At 44.7% G+C, this 22295-nt stretch overlaps 1 protein-coding gene and 1 long non-coding RNA gene across 11 annotated transcripts in view; one reads left to right on the top strand and one right to left on the bottom strand.

Annotated features, from left to right (window-relative positions):
• The window catches only part of SPTSSA (serine palmitoyltransferase small subunit A), a 975882-nt gene that overhangs the window by 678808 nt on the left and 274779 nt on the right, over window positions 1-22295 (bottom strand). Inside the window, exon 3 of one of the 3 annotated variants that reach the window (XR_014148521.1) lies at window positions 13310-13408. The exons of the other annotated variants lie outside the window; for them this stretch is intronic. The gene's annotated coding sequence lies outside the window, so the exon portion shown is untranslated. The remainder of the gene's footprint in view (window positions 1-13309; window positions 13409-22295) is intronic. 3 annotated transcript variants of the gene reach the window in all.
• The window catches only part of LOC145723457 (uncharacterized), an 84106-nt gene that overhangs the window by 19463 nt on the left and 42348 nt on the right, over window positions 1-22295 (top strand). For 2 of the 8 annotated variants that reach the window (XR_014148537.1, XR_014148530.1), the window contains exon 5: window positions 10823-12236. The exons of 4 other annotated variants lie outside the window; for them this stretch is intronic. This is a non-coding gene — a long non-coding RNA (uncharacterized LOC145723457). Of the gene's footprint in view, window positions 1-6922; window positions 7439-10822; window positions 12237-22295 lie in introns of those variants that run through there. 2 more of the 8 variants (XR_014148532.1, XR_014148531.1) reach the window with 2 other exon arrangements.

The following is a 22295-nucleotide window of genomic DNA, read 5'->3' as shown; positions in this document are numbered from 1 at the left end:
GTATTGAATGGAGCACTGGGTGTTATATGCAAGCAATGGATCATGGAACACTACATCAAAAACTAATGATGTAATGAATGGTGACTAACATAACATAATAAAATAAAATTAAAAAATAAAAAAGCAAGTCCTGAGACCATAGTGATGGTCGTAACAATATATTTGGTAGATGCAAGCCCAAGAAAGTGAGAATGAAGACAAGTGGAGCGAGCAAGGACAGCCGTGCCAGAACTCAGTGAGCTGTGGTGCCGCCCGGGCTCCTGGTTGGTGACAGGATGCAAAAAGAGCACCTTGCTTAGTGCGCATGTGTATTCAGCCCACAAGACTCCTCAGAGGGCTGCAAAGAACAAACAGAGCCTGAAGTAATCCACAAAGGAGAGAAAGGATAACTCTCACAGGTTATCTTCTCTCTTCCATTTACCAAGACAAAGAACCCTAAGGAAGGAGTGAGTGGAGTGGTAGAAAGTGATGAGTTAAATCTGAATGTTTCATTGGCTTTTGGAAATGTCTGACAGGCAGTTGAATGTAGATGGAGTCTGGAGCTCAAGAGAAAGCCAGGTTATAGAAGGCTGGGTAAGCAGTGTGCGCTAGGCTGTGCCACCCAGAAACCCCCTCTAGGAATGAAGCACTCCTTCCCCCAGCTGCCAGGACTGTTGCCTGCTGGTGGCCCATGGCCAGATTCTTCTCCAAGAATTACCCTTTATCAAAGGAAGCTGCCTTGCCCGAGGGTGTACACCTGTTGTGTGCATCCAATGACACGTTGATGTGGGGTTAAAAAGGCCTGTCCCCTTTGTCTCAATTCAGGTCATCTCTGAAAGGCCATGCCAGCTCTCGAGTTCTCTAGAGTTGGATGGTGCCCCTGTTGTATCTACATCGCCAATCCCGCTTCCTTTATCCCACTCCCAAGGTGGTTTCTAGAGCACCCACCCCCATATACCACCTGCATGCAAATTTCTGGGTCGGAGTCTCCCAGACAACTTGACCCAAGATTAAGTGGAACCTGAGGATGTGAGAGTTCTAGGTGGACAACTCTTTCAAGAAGCTTGTCTGTGACGAGGAAGGAAGATTCCTGCAGAGAGGTACTCTCAAAGGAGGATGGTTTTGCTTTTTGTTTTTTGTTTTTTTTTTTAATTGGGAGACACTAAGCATTTTTATCTGCTGACGGCAAAGAGCCAGTTGAGAGAGAAGAAGGGAAGATTCTGGATAGAAAAAGAACCCTGGGAAGAGATAGGGTCCAAACAACAGGTAGACGGATTGCCTCCTAGAAGAGGGAAGACGTTCCCTATGAGGAGAATGAGGGAGAAGGAGAGGATGAGTGTGGATGTAGGTGAATTCATTTTCACTGTAGGGAAGGTTAGATCATCTGCTGAGAGGAAGACGAACTCAGGGAAAGTCAGAAGCTTGAAGACAGTGGAGAACATCAGAAATAGTCACTGAGGCAGCGGCAGGGAGAGTCGCCGGGCGGAAATGCCACATAATGACTGAGCAGTGATGAGGGCTGCCGGAGAGTGAGGTCACCAGGAATTTATAGTGGCAATCATCACAGCACTCAACTTGCTTTGTTATAATTATTCACAGGCCTCTCTCCACACATACACCTGACAGGCTGGAGCACCCACTAAATGTTGAAGCAATGAATGGACCCAGTTTAAATGAGCCCTCCAGTCAAAGGGCCTCGTCTCTTCCACCAACACAGTTTCATCAACTAAAACCATATGACAGCTATCTTGGGTCTCTTGCTCCCTGATACTTTTAGTCTCAAGAAACGTTGAGGTGGAAAATACGCTTTTGTACAAGTTTATCATATGTTCTATATGTATCCTTGGTAATGCATGTATGCATTAAACAGTTTCCCAAAGATCACTGGGTAGGACAAGGCAGAGTTCAGGCTAACCCAGGTCACCTAACTCTCTTTTCCATATACTCTGCTATGAGATACGCAGTGTGAAACTGCCAATGAGTTCCAGATGATTCAGTAGGCCTTCAATATTTCCCTCCTTCCTTCTTCTCTCCCTCCCCCGCTCCTTCCCACTCCCCCTCCCTCCATCTTTCCTCCCCGAGCATGGTAGACCTCTTGGAATCTTTTCTGACCTCCCTACTAAGCTGTCCCCCCCAGCTTCATTATGTTCAGCCCTCATTTGCACATGCTCTTGACACCTGGTGTTTGGTGGCAGAAATGGCTGATAAAATTCCACACTGATTAATTTCATGTTTAATCTAACTGATACTTCTGTAGCCTTTGCAAATAACCTTTTTGAACAAAAACTGCAACGGCTCATTCCAAACCCGATCAAAGAGGTATGCATGACTCACAGCCACTAAATAAACATTGATGCCTGATGGCAGTAATATGGCTATTTATATTCAGAGCCTGATTTAACCAGTGGCATTCCTGTAATAAGATAATAAGCATGAGCTGTTTACTAGAAAAAAAGGAGAGTCTGTGGTGCTGGTGTTCAATAAAATCTCTTAACAGGCAAATGAGTCTCTGAAATTGGTTGGCAAATACATCCAGAATGAGATGTGCTAATTAGTTGCTGTTACTGATTTTCTAAAATAAAGAGTTTAAACTTAAATTAGCCCTGAAATTTAGTACAATAAAAAATGCTGGATGTATGATACGTTGAAAATCTTATAGATTATGCCTAATTTATGTCCAGCGATACAATTAAGAAGAAAAGAACTCTGCACCTAAATCACTAGAATTTAAACAGAGACTAAGAAGAGGTTTTATATGTAGAGAATTATAAGCATAGATATTTGAATCTCAGGTTCGAGGGTTTTTTTTCTATTCAGAGAGCATTTGTAGGTGATCCTCTTGGCTATACTGGCAGAGGTATCTATGACTATAAGCCCTTGAATTTTTAAATAGAAAGATCAAAGGAATGCAAGAGTTATCTTAATAGCATTTGGATACCCTTTAAAAATAGATTAACCTAGGGCGCCTGGGTGGCTCAGTTGGTTGGGCGACTGCCTTCGGCTCAGGTCATGATCCTGGAGTCCCGGGATCGAGTCCCGCATCTGGCTCCCTGCTCGGCAGGGAGTCTGCTTCTCCCTCTCCCGCTCCCCCCTCTCGTGCTCACTCTCTCTCTCTCAAATAAATAAATAAAATTTTAGAAATAAATAAATAAAATAAAAATAGATTAACCTATTCAGAACCAAGATCACAGAGATTCTAGGTAAGCACAGAGGAGACAATCGTCTGGATTCAGAAATAAACGATGAACACGTCAAGCTTTGAAGCTTCCCCCAACACCTTCCAGCACTGTTTTTCCTCCACTGAAGGAAAAGCAGCAAGCACCTCGTGCGTGCTTCCTTTCTCTTCCTGCTCTCACTCCATGCGGCCCCTTCTACCTGCTAAGGATGCATCTTCAAACCTCCATTTGTACGGCTTCCTTCACCAAGTTGGAGAGGACTTGCTTCTCTGGACTCGCAACTTCAAATAGTGAGATGATCTCCGGAGGCAATCAAATATTTTTTTAAATCAAATATTGCATCTAAACAGATATGGCCACATAACAAGAGGATTTGGGTTGTGTCTCCACCTTTTTTTTTTCTTTTTCCAAAAACCAAATATGAATTCAAGAAACTGCTGTTTGCATTTAGCTGGTGGAGATAATGTTGGTTTTCCCAGAGCACATGGTCATTCTTTGAAAGCCAGCTAGATGAGCAGATGTGAGTGCTCTAGCCCAAAGTAGTAATGTTCCTAAAGTCAGCAATGAGTTAATTCATTCATTTGGGTCCTATTTATCTATAGTTAAGCCGACAAAAGTTGATCATTTATTTGCTCTAATTAAGATTTTTAGTCTTTATCAGAGTTACTTTAGTCACCAGGGGTAATTGATTATGTACATCTTTGTTTCCATTTTATAGTGGGAACCCCCAGCTCAGGTAGCAATGTTTCCAACTATTACTGAGGCCTAGAATTATGGAGGACAGTGTCATATAGGCTAACTAATAACTGAAATTATAAATAGAATTCTGAGTCATAAACAGGTGGTCTTCCCTGTATTTTTCAATGGTATTAAAGTTCTCTTGAAACCAACTCTGGATAGCTTAAGACAAAAGGGAATTTGCTCAAAAGGATATTCATAACCTTACAAGATGTAAGATTGAACAACCACTGCTCGGAAGTCAAGAATCACACCAACTCCAGAGAAATGAAAACAAGAGTTTCTGGGCTCACCCATTTTTGGAACTCAGCAACTAACATCTCCTGGTTCCTTTGTTTCTTTTTTTAAGATTCCATATTCTTAGACAAGAAAATCTGGTTGGTCCAGCTTGACTCAAACAAATGACGTGAACAAATCAGTTATGACTAACAGAAGAGGGGGACAAGGTCACATGATACAGACACAGCTTCTGTGGAAGTCTCCAGAGATAGTAAGATGGTTGTCAGCTGGGCAGCAAACCCAACAGTCCTCTACCATTGCTCCTCCAAGTACGGGTCCATAGCTTGATGCCAACCCAAGAGGGGATAAAGAGTATGCATCAGAATCTGAATCAACATACTGCTAACTTTCTCAGGAAAGTATTTCTATTAAAAAAAAAAATGTCAGCTGAACTTAAAAAGTGTACTTAGAGATACAGTTTGTTTACATTCTGGTTCATTACTTCTTACCTCCTCTTGGACCAGTAGCAAAGAGTTTGCTGGTAGGCAACTGCCTGTGGACCACTCCTTGAGTAGAAGTCTCTTCTCTTCAGTCCTTGTCTGACTTTATGGGATGGTACCAGAGTAATCAAGAACATAGGCTTTGAAGTTGCCTGGGTTTTAGTTCTTGCTATGCCTAATAGCCGAATGACCTGGGGTGAATAAATACTCCTAGCCTCATTTTCTTAATCTACCTGAGAGATAACAATACTACCAGATTTGTCAGGACTCTTTCAATCGCAGGCAGCAGAAGTTCAAATCATTAGGTTAAACCAGAAAAAAATCTGGAAAAAAAAAATGGCAGTTTATATGGTTCAAACCAATGGTTCAAGCAAAAAGAGATTTTATTGGTTTATGAAACTGGAAAGCATAATAGTGGAGTAGGTACCATATATATCTGAATCTAGGGCTCAAATGGATAAAGAGAAACTTTGTCTTTTCCAGCAACCAGAATCAGATAATATGGCATATAAAAACTCTAACTGTCCCTACTTGGGTCATTCTCCCAACCCTCAGCCCAATCACTATCAAAAAAGACACAAAGTTTCATGATGGGCCAAGCTTGGGTCATATACTTGGGAGTAGTCAGAGCACTATGATTAACAGATTGGCAGGCCTGTCAGCTAAACCCTTTGTCTTATTTTGTCACAACCCTAATGTCTAATACCTAATAGGTGCCCCCCAAATTAGGTAAATAAATGATTAGGAAAGGGGTAATGTGTAGCCCCTCTAGTCTAAAGAGGGGGCAGACTATAGCAATAAAATTCCATAATAAATGCCTACATCATATGGCTCTTGTAAAGATTAACTAAGAATGTGACACACATGGGACAGGGCCTGACACATAATGGCACTTTCATCTACAGTATAGACCAGGTCAGGGTAGAAGCCCACATTTTCCATGTGTGACTTGCACGTAGGCGCCTAGGTTTCTCAGTCAACCGAATGAGCTAATAAGTGAACTCATGAATAGACAATGAGAAATCTGGATCCTTTATCTTCCCCTGGAAAATGTCTTTCATCCTATTGCAATTTTTATTTTGTCTGAAGTTTTCCTCTGAATAACCAGACAAGAATCATACAAACAATAGGGCAATAGCAAACAGGCTTTGAATTACAACTGGAGGCATTTTAGTTAGAAACCTACATTGAGAAAACCTCCTAGAGTCTGGAAAACAAATCTTCTTCAGTGAAACTTCAAGAAAACAGGCTGATTTTCATCACAATTCTTTCTGGTGGCAGAAAAGGGACAGGTGACTTTGAAGAGCCCTTGCCCAGCGACTGGCAGCATTTGTAGGTCACATTCCAATCCAACAGAGGGCAAGGGAAGGGGGACGGGAGCAGGAGATACAATCAGAATGCTTGACTTGGCAGGTGTCCACAGAGCTCATCTAAGTCTAACCCCAGATTTTACTGAGGAGGGAACTGAGGCCTGGAGGAATGAAGGGGCTTGCCTGAGGGTCACCGCGAGGCCCCTGGGAAGGGGCAGAGCAGAGTCCAGATTCTTTTTAGTCCACGTCCAGTATTCGTCCTCCACACCACACCACAGGCAGTGGTGGCTCAGAGTGCACCAACAGTGCCCCGTCCCCCATGATTAGGTGGACAGGAAAGCAGGCAGGGAATGGTAATACTTCAGGGAGAAATCAGTGAAGACCTTCATGTGGTAAAGGGTCAAAGGATGGGGATTAGTGTACCCTGAAGAATAATCTGGCTCCCACTTTTGGTCACCAATCCCCCATGTATGACTAACCTATACCTTTCCACCTGCCACCTGAAGAGAATCCAATACGTGAACAATGTTTTTTAAAAAATGACATGTGTCAAGCAATTTGAGCAAATAACAAATTCAGTTCTTTTGTGAACAGTTCATTTTCTAAAATAAAGTTCAGGACAAATGAATCAAACAAAGGATATTTGAGCCTTTTCTGAATAGAAAAAACATACATTTAGGTGCCAACATGCTGACTTTGTGGGTTTAGGAGAATAGGCAGGTTATTTGCAATTGGAACTAATCCAAAATCCAAGACATGTGCTCACTTAGAGGGTAAGGGTATCATATTTGTGGTGGACCATAAGTTACCCACCCAATAGTGATTCTCGCCTTCCTCGCTGTCAGAGCTCCCACATTGCTAGGACTGACAGAATGCCCAGCTTCAGTTTATGACTTACATGAGATGTAAGTAAAAGACATCGAGGCTTTCTAGAAAGCCCCCTTTAAAGGGAATGACTCAGATGACAGGCCCCTTCTGTTCCTCTTTCTATATCTTTCAGATGCTGGAGTCAAGTGGCTGGAGCTCTAGAAATCATACTATAAGCACGGGGTGAAGATTCACCCTAGGGATTGCGGAATGGCAAGCTGCCAAGACCTTGGATCCCCAAAAAGCTCATGGCACTGCCACATCAACCCTACACTGCCCACTTCTGGACACCTTATTAGAGGAAAGGAAAAGAAAGTTCTGTGTTGCTTAAATCAATTTTCAGATCAGCCAAGTACAGTTCCTGACTGATACAAACACACAGCGTGCCCTTGGCAAAGTAACTTCTTTAGCCCCTTCATGTCTCAGTTTCTTACTCTTTGAAGTTGAGGAAGAGTACTAACCAGCTTTAAAGAACACATAATACAGTGATTTTAATATTCTGTTTACTAAAGCCCTAGAAAATTTTTGGAGGTAGTCCAAAGGAGGAAGGGGGTAAATACATGGGTATCTGAATGCCCAATATTCAATCAGAACAGTTCCTCTTCTATTTGATTTTTATTTTGGGTTTCCAAGTAAGATTTCATTTGGAGGGGGTGAAAAAATAATTTAAAGGCCAAAAGAATTTGAAAATCACTGGCAGGGAAAAATGTTTAGTCCTTTGTATGTGAGAAGGACACTTGGGGCGTACCACTAATCCTGAGATGATACTTTTCTAACATCGCCAATGGATCTAATGATGCCAGTTCGATGCTTCTTGAGACCAATATCTCACACCTGTAGACCAGCCTAAGGGAGCAGTCTGGGGCCACGGAGCAGTGCAAAGTGCCCTGACCCATGCAGGAATAAAATCAGTCACCCCCACTACCTCCAAGCTGCACTCTAACCCTCTGAAGGATAACAAGCCAGAGAGCCATGCACAGCTGCACTCTGAGGTGTTACATAGAGACTGGAGGAATCTAGGGAGCTGTGTCCAGAAGGAAGGCATTTTGTCCATCACTGGCTCTTGTTACCTCCCATAGCCCTGACCTCTCTAACCCATCAGACTTAGCGTACTTCTTTATTCAAGGGTTCAGTAGTCTTCCATATAGGAAAAAGTTCCCAACTGAGATTTTGGGAAGGCAAAAGGGAACAGGAATGGGAACAGGACCAGGACGGGACAGGAAGGGACGGGACGGGACGGGACGGGACGGGAAGGGAAGGGAAGGGAAGGGAAGGGAAGGGAAGGGAAGGGAAGGGAGGCAGTCCTGGGCCTTTCACACAACTTTGACTTCTAATCATGCTATCTCTTAGCAGAACATCTCACCTGGGCCTTGGAGAAAGAGCTAAACTTACAAAGATCTTGGGATCTTGGAAATCAGCATCTGTCTGTCAAATCCCCAAAAGTGATACACACCAGGCTCATTGGTTATAGAAGTCTCCTCTGCACACTCTGCCACCTCAAATAATAAGCAGCAGCAGAGGGCTGAGGACTGGCACCTGCTCCACCAGAGTCCCTGAAGGAATCCCACCCCTGACTCCAAATTCTCCTTCCCAACTGCCTTGCTTTCAACTTTGACTTGCCAATCAAGCCATGGCTTGTCCTACTCAAGTCCTTGGCTCTGTTTCTCTGAACATGATCATTGCCCATCTGTTTCTCTTTGTTGGGGGTCATGTCCCAATGCTGAGCCCCCAGCCTCATGAGCTCTGTCCTTAATTACCTCTTGCTAACTCTGCACACTATCTCCAGGCTACATATGTGCCCATTCAGAGCACTCCAAACTGCCAAAATCTAGACTCTTCTGTCTGCCTTTCTTTCTTTCTCATCTTCTCAAACATCTCTACACAAGCACACTTCATTCAAATAGGTCATTCAAATAGCAGCTATCCTATTGCATTGCATCTTACCTCTTTCTTTTCCACCCCAACTCCACCTTTGCAAATACATCCTTTTGGGTAGGTTTTTGAATGATGATGAAGGCAGTAAGAGGAAAGATGACATCAAAATTTAATAGATAGAATTTGCAGGGTAATTAAGAAGAGTAGATGGAAGGTCTGCTTGCTATCAGATTCAGTGAGGCAGATGGGAGTGCTAAATTTTGTCTCTTCACCCTCTGCATGTATTTCTGCCTCTTTTCTATACTCCTCTCTGGATCACAGGGGTTGGAAGACTTAAAACCATATCTTCCTGACTCCTTTTCTGCTAGGATTTTAGATATGATTTACCTTCTGCCATTAAAATGTCCTAACGTGCTATCTGGCGTACAGAAGGGAAGCGGAGATCATTCTTTCTGGGACAGCAGTGACTGATGAACATGCTCCCACAAACACAAGCTTTCACAGTAGCCAGACTCCATGTTACACTCTCCAATGACCAGCCTCAAGGGTAATGGGCAGGTGTCCCTACCGGCAGCGATTTCCTGACCTCTGGGTAATAGTAGAGAGTAGATGGAAGAGAAAAAGAAGTCTTACTGGATTCAGTAAAGTGGATCAAGCCACATGCCTTTGGCTCCAGCTACTTAACCTCTCTTCTCCCCCCACCCCCATTACAGGGTCAAATAACTGAGACACTATTTCTTATAAATGAACTTTAAAATAAGTAGTATTGGAATAACTGCTAGCCACAGATACAAGTCTGGTTTAATGTTCAAAAATCAATCCATATAGTCACCCACATTAATAAAGAGAAAAAATCCCTTGTGATTGTATCAATTGATGCAGAATGAACATCTGATAAAAATTCAACACCTATTCATGATTTTAAAAACTCTCAGAAAACTAGGAATAGCAGGAAACTGACTCAATTTGATAAAGAACATCAATGAAAAATCCCATAGCTAATAAATTGTAAAAGACTGAATGTTTTTCCCCTAAGATTATGCACAAGGTGGGGCGCCTGGGTGGCTTAGTCTGTTAAGCATCTGCCTTCGGCTCAGGTCATGATCCCAGGGTCTTGGGATCAAGCCCAGCATGGAGCCTGCTTCTCTCTTTCCCTCTGCCATTCCCCCCTCTTGTGTTCTCTGGCTCTCTCTCTCTCTCTCTCTCTGTCTCTCTCTCTCTCTCTTTCGAATAAATAAATAAAATAAAAGATCAGGTACAAGGTAAAGAGGTCTGCAAAGTTATCTGCTCTCATCACTGCTATTCCTGTGATCTAGCCAGCTCAATAAGGCAAGAAAAGAAAATAGAGGCATACAGATAAGAAAGTAAGAACTAAAAATGTCCCTCTTTGCAGATGCCACCATGGTCTACATAGAAATCCCAAGGAATCTGAAAAAAACATTCCGCAAACTAGTAGGTTCAACTACATCACAGATACAAGATCAACATACAAAAATCAATTGTAACAATAGAAAAATGAATTGCATTTCTATATTCTTACAGTGACTTTGTGGACACAAATTAAAAATACAATACCATTTATAACCATTTATACACCATTTATCAAATAATACCATTTATCAAAAAAATATAGCAATGGAGTGACTGCTGTTCACAGGTCTCTCAGCTGCCAGAGAGCCCCATTCTGAGATAAGACACCTCTCCACCCTGACTCTAGTAAAGAGGTCAGGAAACCTTGAGTAAGAGTAGAGGTACTAATTTCGGGCAGTTAATTACATTTTTTCAGCATCCATCTCCCTGAAGTTTTCACTGGGCAAATCCTTCAGGAGGACATCCCCATTAGCTATTCATTTTTCTTTTGCACTGACTGGAGAATGAAGTGACTGTTGGCTGTGTCACACAACTCGTTGAAATTCACCCCTGGGTGAAGTGATCCTCAAATAATTACCAAATGTAGTTCAGGTAACTGAATTAGTGAATTACATTGGCTCCTTTGAGATGAAAGACTCTTTAGGAATGTGAAATACTTTGGTTCTTTGTTATTAATAACCTGAACAATGGAAGAACCCAAAGTAGTATTCAATATGCTCCAGGAATGGGATGACTAAAATTAAAGAATGCAATTGACTTTCATTTTCCATACTTTTCATTTCAATAGTCAGGACTGAATATGACAAGTCATCAAATCCCCTCTGATGTTAATAAGGCATCAACTACAGAACTCTGGGAAGAGAAAAATTCAGCCAAAGTGTGGCAAGTAGGTGGGTCCCCTTTCTACGGTTTATTGTCATTTCCTCTCACCCACCCTGTTACAGTTCTCTACGGGTGAAAACCTACCCTGACTTGCTTTCATTTTCTTCTGCCTTAGTCTAATTTTCCAAAATTAAGTGTCTCAACTACTCGCCCACCCTTCAGACAGACAATTGTACCCATCACTTGTACCCAGCAGAGGAAAGTAGGATGCTCTCAGCTTAGTGCTCTGCCCTGGGTATGACAAAGACAGAAGCATAGAGGTGAATCCCCAGCAGAGAGTTTGACCTTGGGGCAGGAGGAATGGGAAGCGGTAAGGGAGGGGGCTTAGGGCTGGCAAATCAAACCCCAGCCTATGTGAGGTTGGTGGAGAGCTGAAGAAGGTGGAGATGCTGGATACAGGTGTCCTGCATTTATTAAATTAGATTTACAGTTCCTCATTTTCAGTTTTCATTTTGAAAGCATTGAGGGTTTTTCTATTTCTCCTCCTTGCTTTTCAAATACCTTTTTAAGTGTAATTTATTTGTTTTGGAATTGGAATAGAAAATCCATTCATGCAGTTCATAAGTCGAAGGCATACAATTTTACCCAGTGAAGTCTCCCTCCCCGGCACATACTCCAGCCCTCCAGTTCCCCTCTAGAGGCATCAGGGTCACTGATTTCCTCTGTTTCCTTGCAGAAATATACAAGTAAATTTGTGCAAGGCACCTCTCACCATCTTTTTTTTTTTAAAAGATAGAATTGATTGATCGATTTGGGGGGAAGGAGACAGGAGAGAGAGAGAATCTCAAGCAGACTCCTTGCTGAGCATGGAGCCCAACGTCGGGTTCGATCCCATGACCCTGAGATCACAACCCCATGACCCCATCAGGACCCCAGTGGAAATCAAGACTCCCCCAACCAACTGCACCACCCAGACACCCCACCTCTCACCATCTTTTATTTACACAAATGGCAATCCACTATTCTGTTACATTCCTTTTTTTACTTAATATATACCAGAGGTCACTCCACACCAGTACACAAAGAGCTCCTCAATCTTTCTCCATGATGCGTAGTAATCCATTATATTAACATAGTACCATTTGTCTAACCACTCCCCCATTAGTGATCATTTCCATTATTTCCTTTTTTTTGATACTACAAAAAATGCTGCAATGAATAACTGTTCAACAAGTGATTTCCACATCTAGGAGTATGTTGTAATTTAATAGAATTGCTAGTAATAGAATTATTATAAATAATTCCTATAAGTAAAATCACTGAATCAAAGATTATATATATTTGTAATTTTGATAGAGACTGCCAAATTGCCAATCCAAGTCACCTGACCCAATATCCTTCACCCACTTTTGCATTGCGTTATTGGTCTTTTTCCTAAGGATTATGTAGCAATGAATTGCAAATATGTTTCCCAATTTGTCTAATGACTTTTGACTCCCCTTTTGGTTTTTTTTTGCATGCACATTATTAAAAATATGGTTGAATGTTTCAATCTTTTATTTTATAACTGCTATAATTTGTGTCATATCTTAAAAGGTTTTCTTTGGTCATAAATTACAACCAAAAAAAAGAGTCCATATGTCTTTTCGTATTTTTATGGTTTCACATTTTTATATTTAAAATCTTTGACCCATTTGGAATTTCTTTGGTAAAGTATGAGGTATGGCTCCAATTTTATTTATGTATTCATTGTGATAGCTGGCTACCATGTTGTCCAAACACCACTGATAAAACATCTAGTTTTCCCCACTGATTTGAAATGAGACCTTTATTATTTGCTAAATCCCTGTCTGTTTTGGGGTCTCCTTCTTGACATTGATTTTGTTTCAATTTCTCTATTCATGAGCCAGTGGTACCCTATTTTAATGTTTTGGAACTTAACTAAAATTAATTGTACTACAGTTTTTAAAGTTTTACTTATCTATCTCCCCAAAGCAATGAGGTTTCTTCTCTGTGTCTTATAACTTTGTTTACTTTCCCTCAGATAGCTCATGACCAATTTTTTTCTTAATCTTCCAGAAAAAGAAATTTGGCTTCTACCAGCTGAGTGGCAGAGGCAAATAAATGGAATAACATTGGGCCTATAAGGAGAAAATCACAGGAATATCATATTTTACTTTTCCAAATCCTAGTGCATGACAGAGTCTTGGGGAACATGCTCTTTTGTTTCTAAGGCCATCACTTTAAAATCAAGTTATATTTGATGAATATTTATTATATGGCAAGTTGTTTCAGTTAGGATGTTTTTGGCTTCAAGTCATAAAAACAGATTCAAGCATCTTTAAACAATAAGGAAATGCATTCATTGCAATAACTGTAATTCTTAAGGGACAGAGGGTTGGGTAGGCAGTTTCAATGGCCCAGCCATGTGATTACAGATCCAGGGTCTTACCATCTTTCTGCTCTGCATCCTCGGGCATCTGCTCCATCTCAAGCTGATGGCAAGATGGCTTCATTAATGCCAGGTCTCCCCTCCAGACATGACAACACCCTGAGAAAGAAGAGACAACATCTCTTTTGTTCTCTTAGGAGCAAGAAAACATTTCTCAGAAGTCTCCCATGTCTCGTTGGCCAGAATTGGGTATAATGCCCATTCCTGAGTCAACCTCTGGCAACAGGAATGTGATTACCTGCAGTCCAGACAGACCCACCCAATGAGGCTGGAGAAGGGTGAGTTTCCTCTAAGGCACACGGCTGCTTGGAAGAACACACATACCTGCACAAAACCTGGATTCAAGTAGTAACAGAAGTGGATAATGGATGCTGTTAACTAGTGCCCCATTTCCCTCTCTTTCTCTCTCCTGGCTGGATTCCTTTGCCAGACATCCAACAGTGTCCTCCCCCACACATGCTTACCGTTTGAATGGTAATGTATTAACTACAAACTCATTTATTCAATAAACATTTACTGAACTCATACTAAACACCCAATACTGTGTGAGGAGCTGAGGACTGGGAAAAGGAAAGACAGGGATCCTGATCCTGATCTCAATGATGTCATGGAAGAGCAGAAAATTGAGGAATTCCACAGTACAATGATAAATGCTATGTCCATAATTTAAGGGTGCTATGGGGGTCCTAAAGACTGAGCAACTTCGTGGGGGAAGGGTAGAACAAACAGGGACTATTCCAGCTGAGCTTGAAAAGATGAGCAGGTGATGGAAGAAGAAGAAGTAGGAGAAACAGCTGTACAAAGGACAGAGAGGACACTGGCGTGGCGCTGAGGTTCTGTCAAGCTGTTGAATTCGGGGCTGCAGTGCTACTCTACCCAGGACACAAAGGCACCTGGGGGGGAGCTTTGGGCCTGGCTAGCAACTTCTGTTTGCACTGTTCAAGAGACGTCACCAGTGGATACCATCCCTAAGAAGTTCTGGAAGCAGTTCAAGCTAATTGTAGCAAGCACAAATAGAAGATTATTAATTAACCTTCTAAGGTCACAGACCACATCTCAGAGACCACTAAATCTTCTCTCTCACTTCACAGTCAAGCTCCTGGCAAAAAGATATCCATACTAACAGTCTCCTCACCTCCATTCAATCCTCAACTCCAACCCACTGATGGTAACAATATGGTGGTTGCTCCTGCTAAGGTCACTAGTGGCCTCAATAACTGCAAGACACCAAACTGAATAAAACCACCACCACCAACAACAACAACAGCAACAACAACAACAACACCACTCTCACATTCTACCTTCTCAGCATACTGACCTATGTATAATTCACTAATTACCTTGATTAACATCTTTAGAGACCCCAGGCAGCGAAAGTATGATTTCTCACTCCCATTTCAATATGAAATTAGAATTTAAAACAATCCTAAATCATATTTTTTCCACAAGGACTTCATTTTTTTTTTTTTTTTGAAATATCAAATTCTTTCAAAAACAAAATCAATCTCTCTGGCTCTGAGTATTCCTGTTTGTTTAAGCACATGGGTGGTCCACCAGGGGAATAATCCAGCAATAAACACATTTGTATCTTGTTTGTACTGGGCTAAACAGTGTTCTCCCAAAAGATCTATCCATCCAGAACCTCAGAATGTAATCTTATTTGGCCTTTGCAGATGTAATTAAGGTAAAGATCTTTAGATGAGATCATCCTGGATTAGGGTGAGCCCTAAATCCCATGACAAGTATTCTTATAAGACACAGAAACAGAACCGTAGAGACCAACGAATATGTGAAGACAAAGGCAGAGATTGAAGCAATGTATCTACAAGTAAAGGAATGCCAAGAATTATTGACAGCCACCGGAAGGTAGGAGAGAAGCATAGAACAGATTCTCCCCCAGAGCCTCCAGCAGAAACCACCGCTGCTGACATCTTAATTTCAGACTTCTGGCCTCCAGAACTGTGAGAGAATACATTTCTGTTCTTTCAAGCCACCCAGTTGCAGTAATTTGTTACATCAGGGCAAGGCATTATTGCAACAATTCTCATGCTTGCAAACACACACACACACACACTATATATATATACACACACACACATATATTGCCTGCACTTTTCCGGGGGGATCCATGGCCCAATTACCCAGCAGCCGGTGCCTAAGCCCATTTCCACACTAGCTGGGTTTCCAGAGAGCCAAAGCCCTGTTCAGTAATAGTAATATGCTGGCTTTCTCCAACATTTACATCCCCTGTTCACCAAGGAATGGCTAAAGGAGACTGGGGGTCCCCTGAGTGGGGACACAGGGTAACTGCCAGGGTCCCCACTGCTGCTCCATCACTGTAAATGAGTAGACCTTACGAATGAATGGGTCCACTGGGTAGTTTAACTAGCATCGGAACAAAGTCAAACATTTTGTTCTGGAATCTTGGACGTCCACAGAAAAGGCCTGAGGTAGAGGCAAACCAGAACACAGGACCTCTCCTCCCTGGAAGGCTACCCTTCTGCCCTCCCCTGCCCCAACTCTCACCCCTTTCCCAATTCTCCCCTCACCCCTTTCCCAATTCACCCCTCACCCTGGTGAACGCTCCCAGCCAGCCCAGGCCTTGAACCACCCACGCCAGCTTACTCCCCATTCATTCACTCGCTCATTCAGCAAACATCCACAGGCACCTACTGTGTGTCAGTCATCGTGCCAGGCCCTGGAGACCCAGGGCTGCCAGACCAGGCTGCTTGCCAGGCCCCGCTGGGGAGAGCAGAGGAGCTGTCCCTCCGCTCCTCTCATCCCAGGCACGCTCCACACAAGGCCTTCTCTTCAGAGAACCATGGCTTCGCCATTCCTTTCAGAGGCCTCACCCTGCTGCAGGAGCAGTGGCTCAGAAAATCTGTCCTTTCACTTGCATTATAGGATTTTTTAAAAAGCCGCTGCAGCAGCAGGGACAGCCGCCTTACCTTCCAGAAGCCTGTGGCTTAGGCTAATATTTACATGCATTTGCATTTCCTTTGTACACGAGGATGGGGAGAAAGGGTGGGGAAGGAAGTTTTGCCAAGGAATGAAAATGTGCCCTGAGCCAATCCTCAAAGTGCGATGGCAGTTGCCAATTGAAAATCAAGAAGCGACTTGTTGAGCTACCATTCAGGTGATTTCTATCGCTCCCACCCTGGCTCTCCTTCGCAGGCAAACTCCTGTCTCGTTAGCTGCCCTGTGCATCTGGTCGCATCAGCTGTGGGCCAGCTCTATTTTGTCTGGGTCTCACAGGCCCTGGAAATCGTCTTTCTCCCCTCATTCTTCGGGTTTGGGTCATTTTCAGAGAGCTCTGTGGGCACCCTCTGGTGGCTGACTGGAAACTTTACCTGCAGAAACTGCAGTTGAACAGGATGGCTTTACGTTGCAGCCACACTCTTCCGGTGGGTGTCGGAAAGGGCCAGCGTATCTGCTGTACTTTGTACCACCTCTCCCCTCCCACGGTACGGGAGATGGAGACTGGGACGGTAGCTCTGTCCTCTCAGGAGGCAGGGTACTTTACGGAAAGGGCAGAGCCAAGAAACAAGGCATGATATGTGGGTTGCGGCTTTCCCAGCTCAGCCTGGGTGAGGAGGATGAGGGCAGCAGATCTTTGGGCTCTCAGAGCCCAAAGTCCTCAGAGTGAGGACTCACCTCACTGTAGCTCAGGGGCAGGCCAGGCTCCTGGAATGGCTCTCTTCCCAGAATTCCTGCCCCTCTGCCAGGCCAAGGGGCAACCATTCCCGAGAATCTTCCTCATCTTCTGAGAAGGACTGGGACGGGAGGGAGGGAGGAGTCACGGCGGGAAGAACCTTCCACCTGAGGATGACCGCCCCACAGGCCTTAAAATCAGAGGATCTAATGAGCATTACTGTTCTGTCAACACCATCAATACCACCACCTGATATTCTTTAGCCTCAGGATACTTCCTAAAGTCATTTAATATTACCTTCATTTTGCAAAAAGAGGCTCCAAGAGGTTCACTACTAATGTGACTTCCCGGGGCCTGCCAGTGTAGGCCGTGACTGAGTTTTCCCTCCTGCCTGGTGGCGCTCTGGCATATTGACCAGTAGCTGCTGTGGGTCTCCGCCACATCCCGCCCGTGTCAGTCTGTCAAAGCAAGCCACACGGGAACAGGCGAATTGTGAGGAGGCCTTTAAAAGGCAGGATCTTAAAGAAGGCTATCCTGGAGGCACAGGAGGGTGGCAATATCACAAGTGGGTTCCAGAAGCTGGAAACAGAACCAGCTTGCTCCGATTCCAGACGCCTTGGTTGGAGGCCTAAGCCATATCATTTACCTGGAAACAAAGAAGCATTGTCGCCCGGGAGCAGTCTTCTTTATTGCGACCATTTTTCATTGGCTTTTTTTCCACAAGCAGGCCCCAGGGCAGAAGGGAAGCCCAGCTCCCCGTGAGCCATCAGTCACCCCACACTGGTCGTGGCAGCCCTGTTCCGCCCAGCCAGGTCTCACCGTGCCGCTGGGGAAAGCCTAGAAGCTAAGATTGGAACAGAGCAAAGAGGCCAGTGTGAGCACAACCTGAGGAAACAGACAGCTCAACCACCCACGGAGCCACCCACCCATAGGCAGGGCCATAGGTCCTGATAAATCTGAACTGAGCCCTCGTGGGTTGCTCCCCCCAGCTTGTGCTCCCAGCCGGATGCGGATACTGATGTTGGGTTAGGACTGCAGTCCCCAGATGTGCCCTCGCGTGGGGATGGAGCAGCCAACATGGTCATCACAGCTAAGGGACTGCTGGCTAGGTGCAGCTCAACTACCCACTCCGAGCCCTTCACCCAGATTAACTCGTTAGTCTTCGTGACAGCCGAATAAAGGAGGTGCTGTTATGACCCCCATAAAACAGGACACCACGATGGAGAAATTCAATAACTCGACCCACCTGGCGCCTATTGTCAGTGGGGGAGTCAGGATTCACATCTGGCCACCTTGCTCCACAGCTTGTGCTCTTAAACCCCCTCATCCTACAGTGTCCCAGAGTGTGGGGCACAAGCTCTCCTATCCCTCCCGGAAGCGGCCGCACAGCCTACGCGCTAGTGTCTCCATCTTACTGACGTGAACACTGAGTCATGGAGGAGTTAAACAGGGTTCTACAGCGGGCAAGAGGCAGAGTCAGAATTTGAATCGAGGTAGCTAGACTCCTGAGCCCCAGCTCTAATCATCACATTCGACCACCTCCCTCTCAGCTAGAGCAATTCCCCAAAGCTTCCACTCACTTGGTTTTGCAAATTTCCTCCTAGACATTGGCCAGCGCCAGGCTGGTTTGGGAGCTGGCCCCGAAGCCCAGGGAGTAGCCCTCCTCCCTCCTAAAAGGCATATCGGAGAAGGCTCCTCCCTCTCTGCACACCGCTCCGGGGATGGGTTCATGGCCACCTGCCTCTGACTAGCAAGGTCATACCAGTCTTGCTTATGCCCAGGTCACCTCCACCTTTCTGGGGCTTCCAAGTCCAGGAAGGTAGCTCTCTCTTCCTTAGCCAGATGATTCCAATTTCTCTGGAATTTTATGGGACACAAAGGCAGATCCAGTTCCTCCACTGGCTCCCCAGGGCTCCCCTCAGGTGGCCATTCAAGAAATTAGGGAGTGAGTTGCTCAGCCACAGCCTTGATCCCGATGGGCCAACATTCATAGGGCGTTGCCACAATTTAGGGCCTAAAGTCTTAGGCAAATTTTTCTCCTTTCTGGCTTATTGATTATCTACCTGGCTACCTTCCAAAACTGACACTGGCCTTTGTCTTTCAAGGTTTGTGTCCTGCTATGTTGGGCAATTGAGTTTTATCAAATGGGATCAACACCATGAGATCGACTTCAAATTGCCTGGTGCCAGTTTTCCATTTGTCCCTTCCCCCATTCACACTTCTCCCAGGGTACTGACCTAGAAGGACAATATCAATAGATTCCTTGTCCTCTGGCTTTCATTGGGTTCATCCAGTGGAGGTCACTGGCAGTAAATAAGTAGGCAGGAGGTGAGAGAGGCCAGAGTGGTTGTCCTGCCAGGTTCCCTTGAGTTATCTGAGTCTCTCTCCTGACCATAACATATATATTCCTGTATCCACTGGTAGGTAACAATCTACCTCAAACACTTAGTAACCAAAAACAATTAACAACCACTTATTTTAATGATGAACCTATAATTTGGACAGGGCTCAGAGAGGTGACTCAACTCTGTTCCATGTGGCATAAGCTGGGGCAGCTTGACTGGGGCTAGAGAATCCACTTCCAAGATGGCTGACAAGTTGGTGCTGGTTATCATTTGGGTGAACCTAATCAGGGCTGCTAACAGAGACCTTCAGTTCTCCAGGTAGGCCTCTCCTTGGGGCTGTTAGACTTCCTCCCAGCGCAGTGAGTGGCCCGAGAGCACAGAAATGGAAGCTGCCAATCTGTTAAGGCCTGGGCCTAGAAACTGGCATGACATCACTTCTGCTATGTTCTTGGTCAAAGCAGTCACAGAGGCCCTGATTCAAGGGGGGAGAACACAGACCCCACTCCTGATGAAAGGAGTATCAAAGAATTTTAGACTTTAATTCCATTTAATCCACCACAGTTTATAAGCGGTCTCTCCTACAGCTACCTTTCCAGGGTCCAATAAGTGATCTCTCCCCTTGTTCCATCAGCCCAGGAGTGGAGCCGCGGGCTCCTTATTAGTGCTTGTCCCAAGGTACTGTACTGTCCCTGGTTTGATTTACCTATACCCTGATCACACATTTGTAATAGCCTCTTTATTAAACTCCCCCTCAAAATATCCAGCTTGGGTGTATGCAGGTACTTGCCTGGACCCTGGCAATATTTCTCTGCCAAGTGCCTACTTCACCCCACGGGAATGTTCCATGAGACCACCCTCCTCAAAACCTCTCCTCCCAACTCCCGCCAGTCTCAAAACTCCCCACAGTCCAATCTCCCTTCAGCTTTGCCTATCACTTTCCTTCTGGCCCTTGGAAGACCTCAGCTCAGTCAGGAAGAACTGGCTAACTTAGCAAAATAATTCATGCTTCCATGCTTCAAGGGTGCTCACACTTCATGCCCACCTCACCCGGGAAAATGTTTATACTACTGTACTTCCTCAAGAGTCAGATCTTAACCCAAATTCTTAAATTCTATGCTCATAAACACAGATATGTGTGAACCTCCAATTAGGCTAATAAAAAAGGGGTGTTCTGGTCAAGCTAGCCTTTCAGATCTCCTCAAACCACACAGACAACCTCCAAATCTTCCTACTCCCAACCTCCCACTTCCTACTTCAACCTCCCAAAGTTTGCCTTGACCTTGAATCCCTATGCAAAACCTGAAGATCTATTTTACTTCTTTTGATTTTCCCTGATAACTCTCCTGCCTCTAATGGGGGACCTGTAGCCGATAAGTCCAGAGCCAGGGCAAAAGGGCATATTGACTGCCCCCATGTCTCATTTCATTCAGACAAGCGTATCACCAACCAGTGAAGAGGAACAAAGGTTGTCTTCCTATGACACTGCAAAAAAATAGCATTTTCTGGATTCTTATCTGGAACTCCAATAATTATGGTATCTGTCATGTATTTAATCAGCAGAACTGAAAAAGGCAGTGCTAAACAATTTCTGAAGCACTTTCTTCCCATCTATACTTCTAAAACTTCTTTTCATTAATTCATTCACTGAAGAAATATTTATCTGAACACTTGCTGTACATGGCGGGCAATGTACTAAGCATTGGGAATTAATGATGAGCAAAAACAGATGGACCGGAGGATACATCACTCAAATAATCACACAAATATATGTGAAATAACAAACTGTGATACCATTTTCCTTGTATTATGAGTGTGTATAACGGAGGGGGGGGACTGTCATCATCAAGGAGGTCAGGGATAAATATCCGTCACCCTTAAGTCCCACTGATGCTCCCACCCTCCACCAGGCTCATCCCCGCCCTGGGATGACCACAGAACAGCTAAAATGGAAGTGTTAGTCTGCGTTGCTTATAGCTCCCAGCTGCTAAGGGCTAGGGACTTCCTCTTACAACCCCCTGTCAGTTCCCCAGTCCAACCCTCCCACCCTGGAGGTATCAGGAGCCGGAGGCCACCACTCCCATTAATGCGCAGGGAAGGGGGTTTCTGGAGTGGGTCTTAGTAGGAGCCTTCTTCTAAAGCAGAGCGAACCTTGTTCCATGGTGGCATGGCCAGGTCTTCTGTGACACCTACCTGCTGTCATGCCAAGCTGCCCAAGGAATCGCTACCAACAAGTCCCAGCCCTATTAACGAGGATGCCTCAAAGGCAATGTTGCCCGAGAGGACAGTGGGGTATCTGGCTCAGCACCTTCGTCCACATTTTGAAAGAGCTGGTTTTTGTTTCTTTCCTGAGTCCATGTGCAGCAGGGTTCTATGGACCTCTTTCTACCACTTACAAACTGTGGTGGATTATCCTGCTATTTACTTCCAGTTGCTTCTCTTCTTAGAGCTACTCGTGGCAGAAACTATACCTCTAGGCAGTACCCAAGGTTCTCTGGGCCCCACGTTCACTCTGTCTTCCAGTGAGAGCCAACTGCCAGCAGACAGCCCTCTGGGGACTTCTGTGCCCTCCTGACACCGCCCATGTCACTAGAGCAGACACCCACCAAGCTCCGCCCTTCCCGCGCGTACACAGCACGTGTCTGCCTGGGCAGCCTCGTGCCCACACGTGAGGATGGATGTTCCTATCTGAGGATGCCAGTCTGCGGGGGCAACAAACTGGAGCTGAGAGAAACGTAAGCCAGGACTGGATTTCAGTGCTGCTTCTACCTCTTACCAGCGATGTGCGTTTGGGTAACAGCCTGCGACAGCCTCAGTGCCCTCACTGACAGAAAACTGAGATAATAATTTCCACCTCCTGAGAAGAAATAATGGCAACCCTAGTACAGTGCTGGGAACCCAGAAGGTGCTTGACAAATGCTAGTTTCCTTTCTGTTCTGACAAAGCCGCTCTGGCCAAAGATCCTGCAACTAGGTCTGTACTCAGCCCACTG

The sequence above is a fragment of the Leptonychotes weddellii genome, chromosome 9, assembly GCF_054177405.1.
Source record: "Leptonychotes weddellii isolate Sample4059 chromosome 9, ASM5417740v2, whole genome shotgun sequence".
In the NCBI taxonomy this organism is placed as follows: Eukaryota; Metazoa; Chordata; class Mammalia; order Carnivora; family Phocidae; genus Leptonychotes; species Leptonychotes weddellii.
This window is presented reverse-complemented; position numbering and strand designations above follow the sequence as displayed.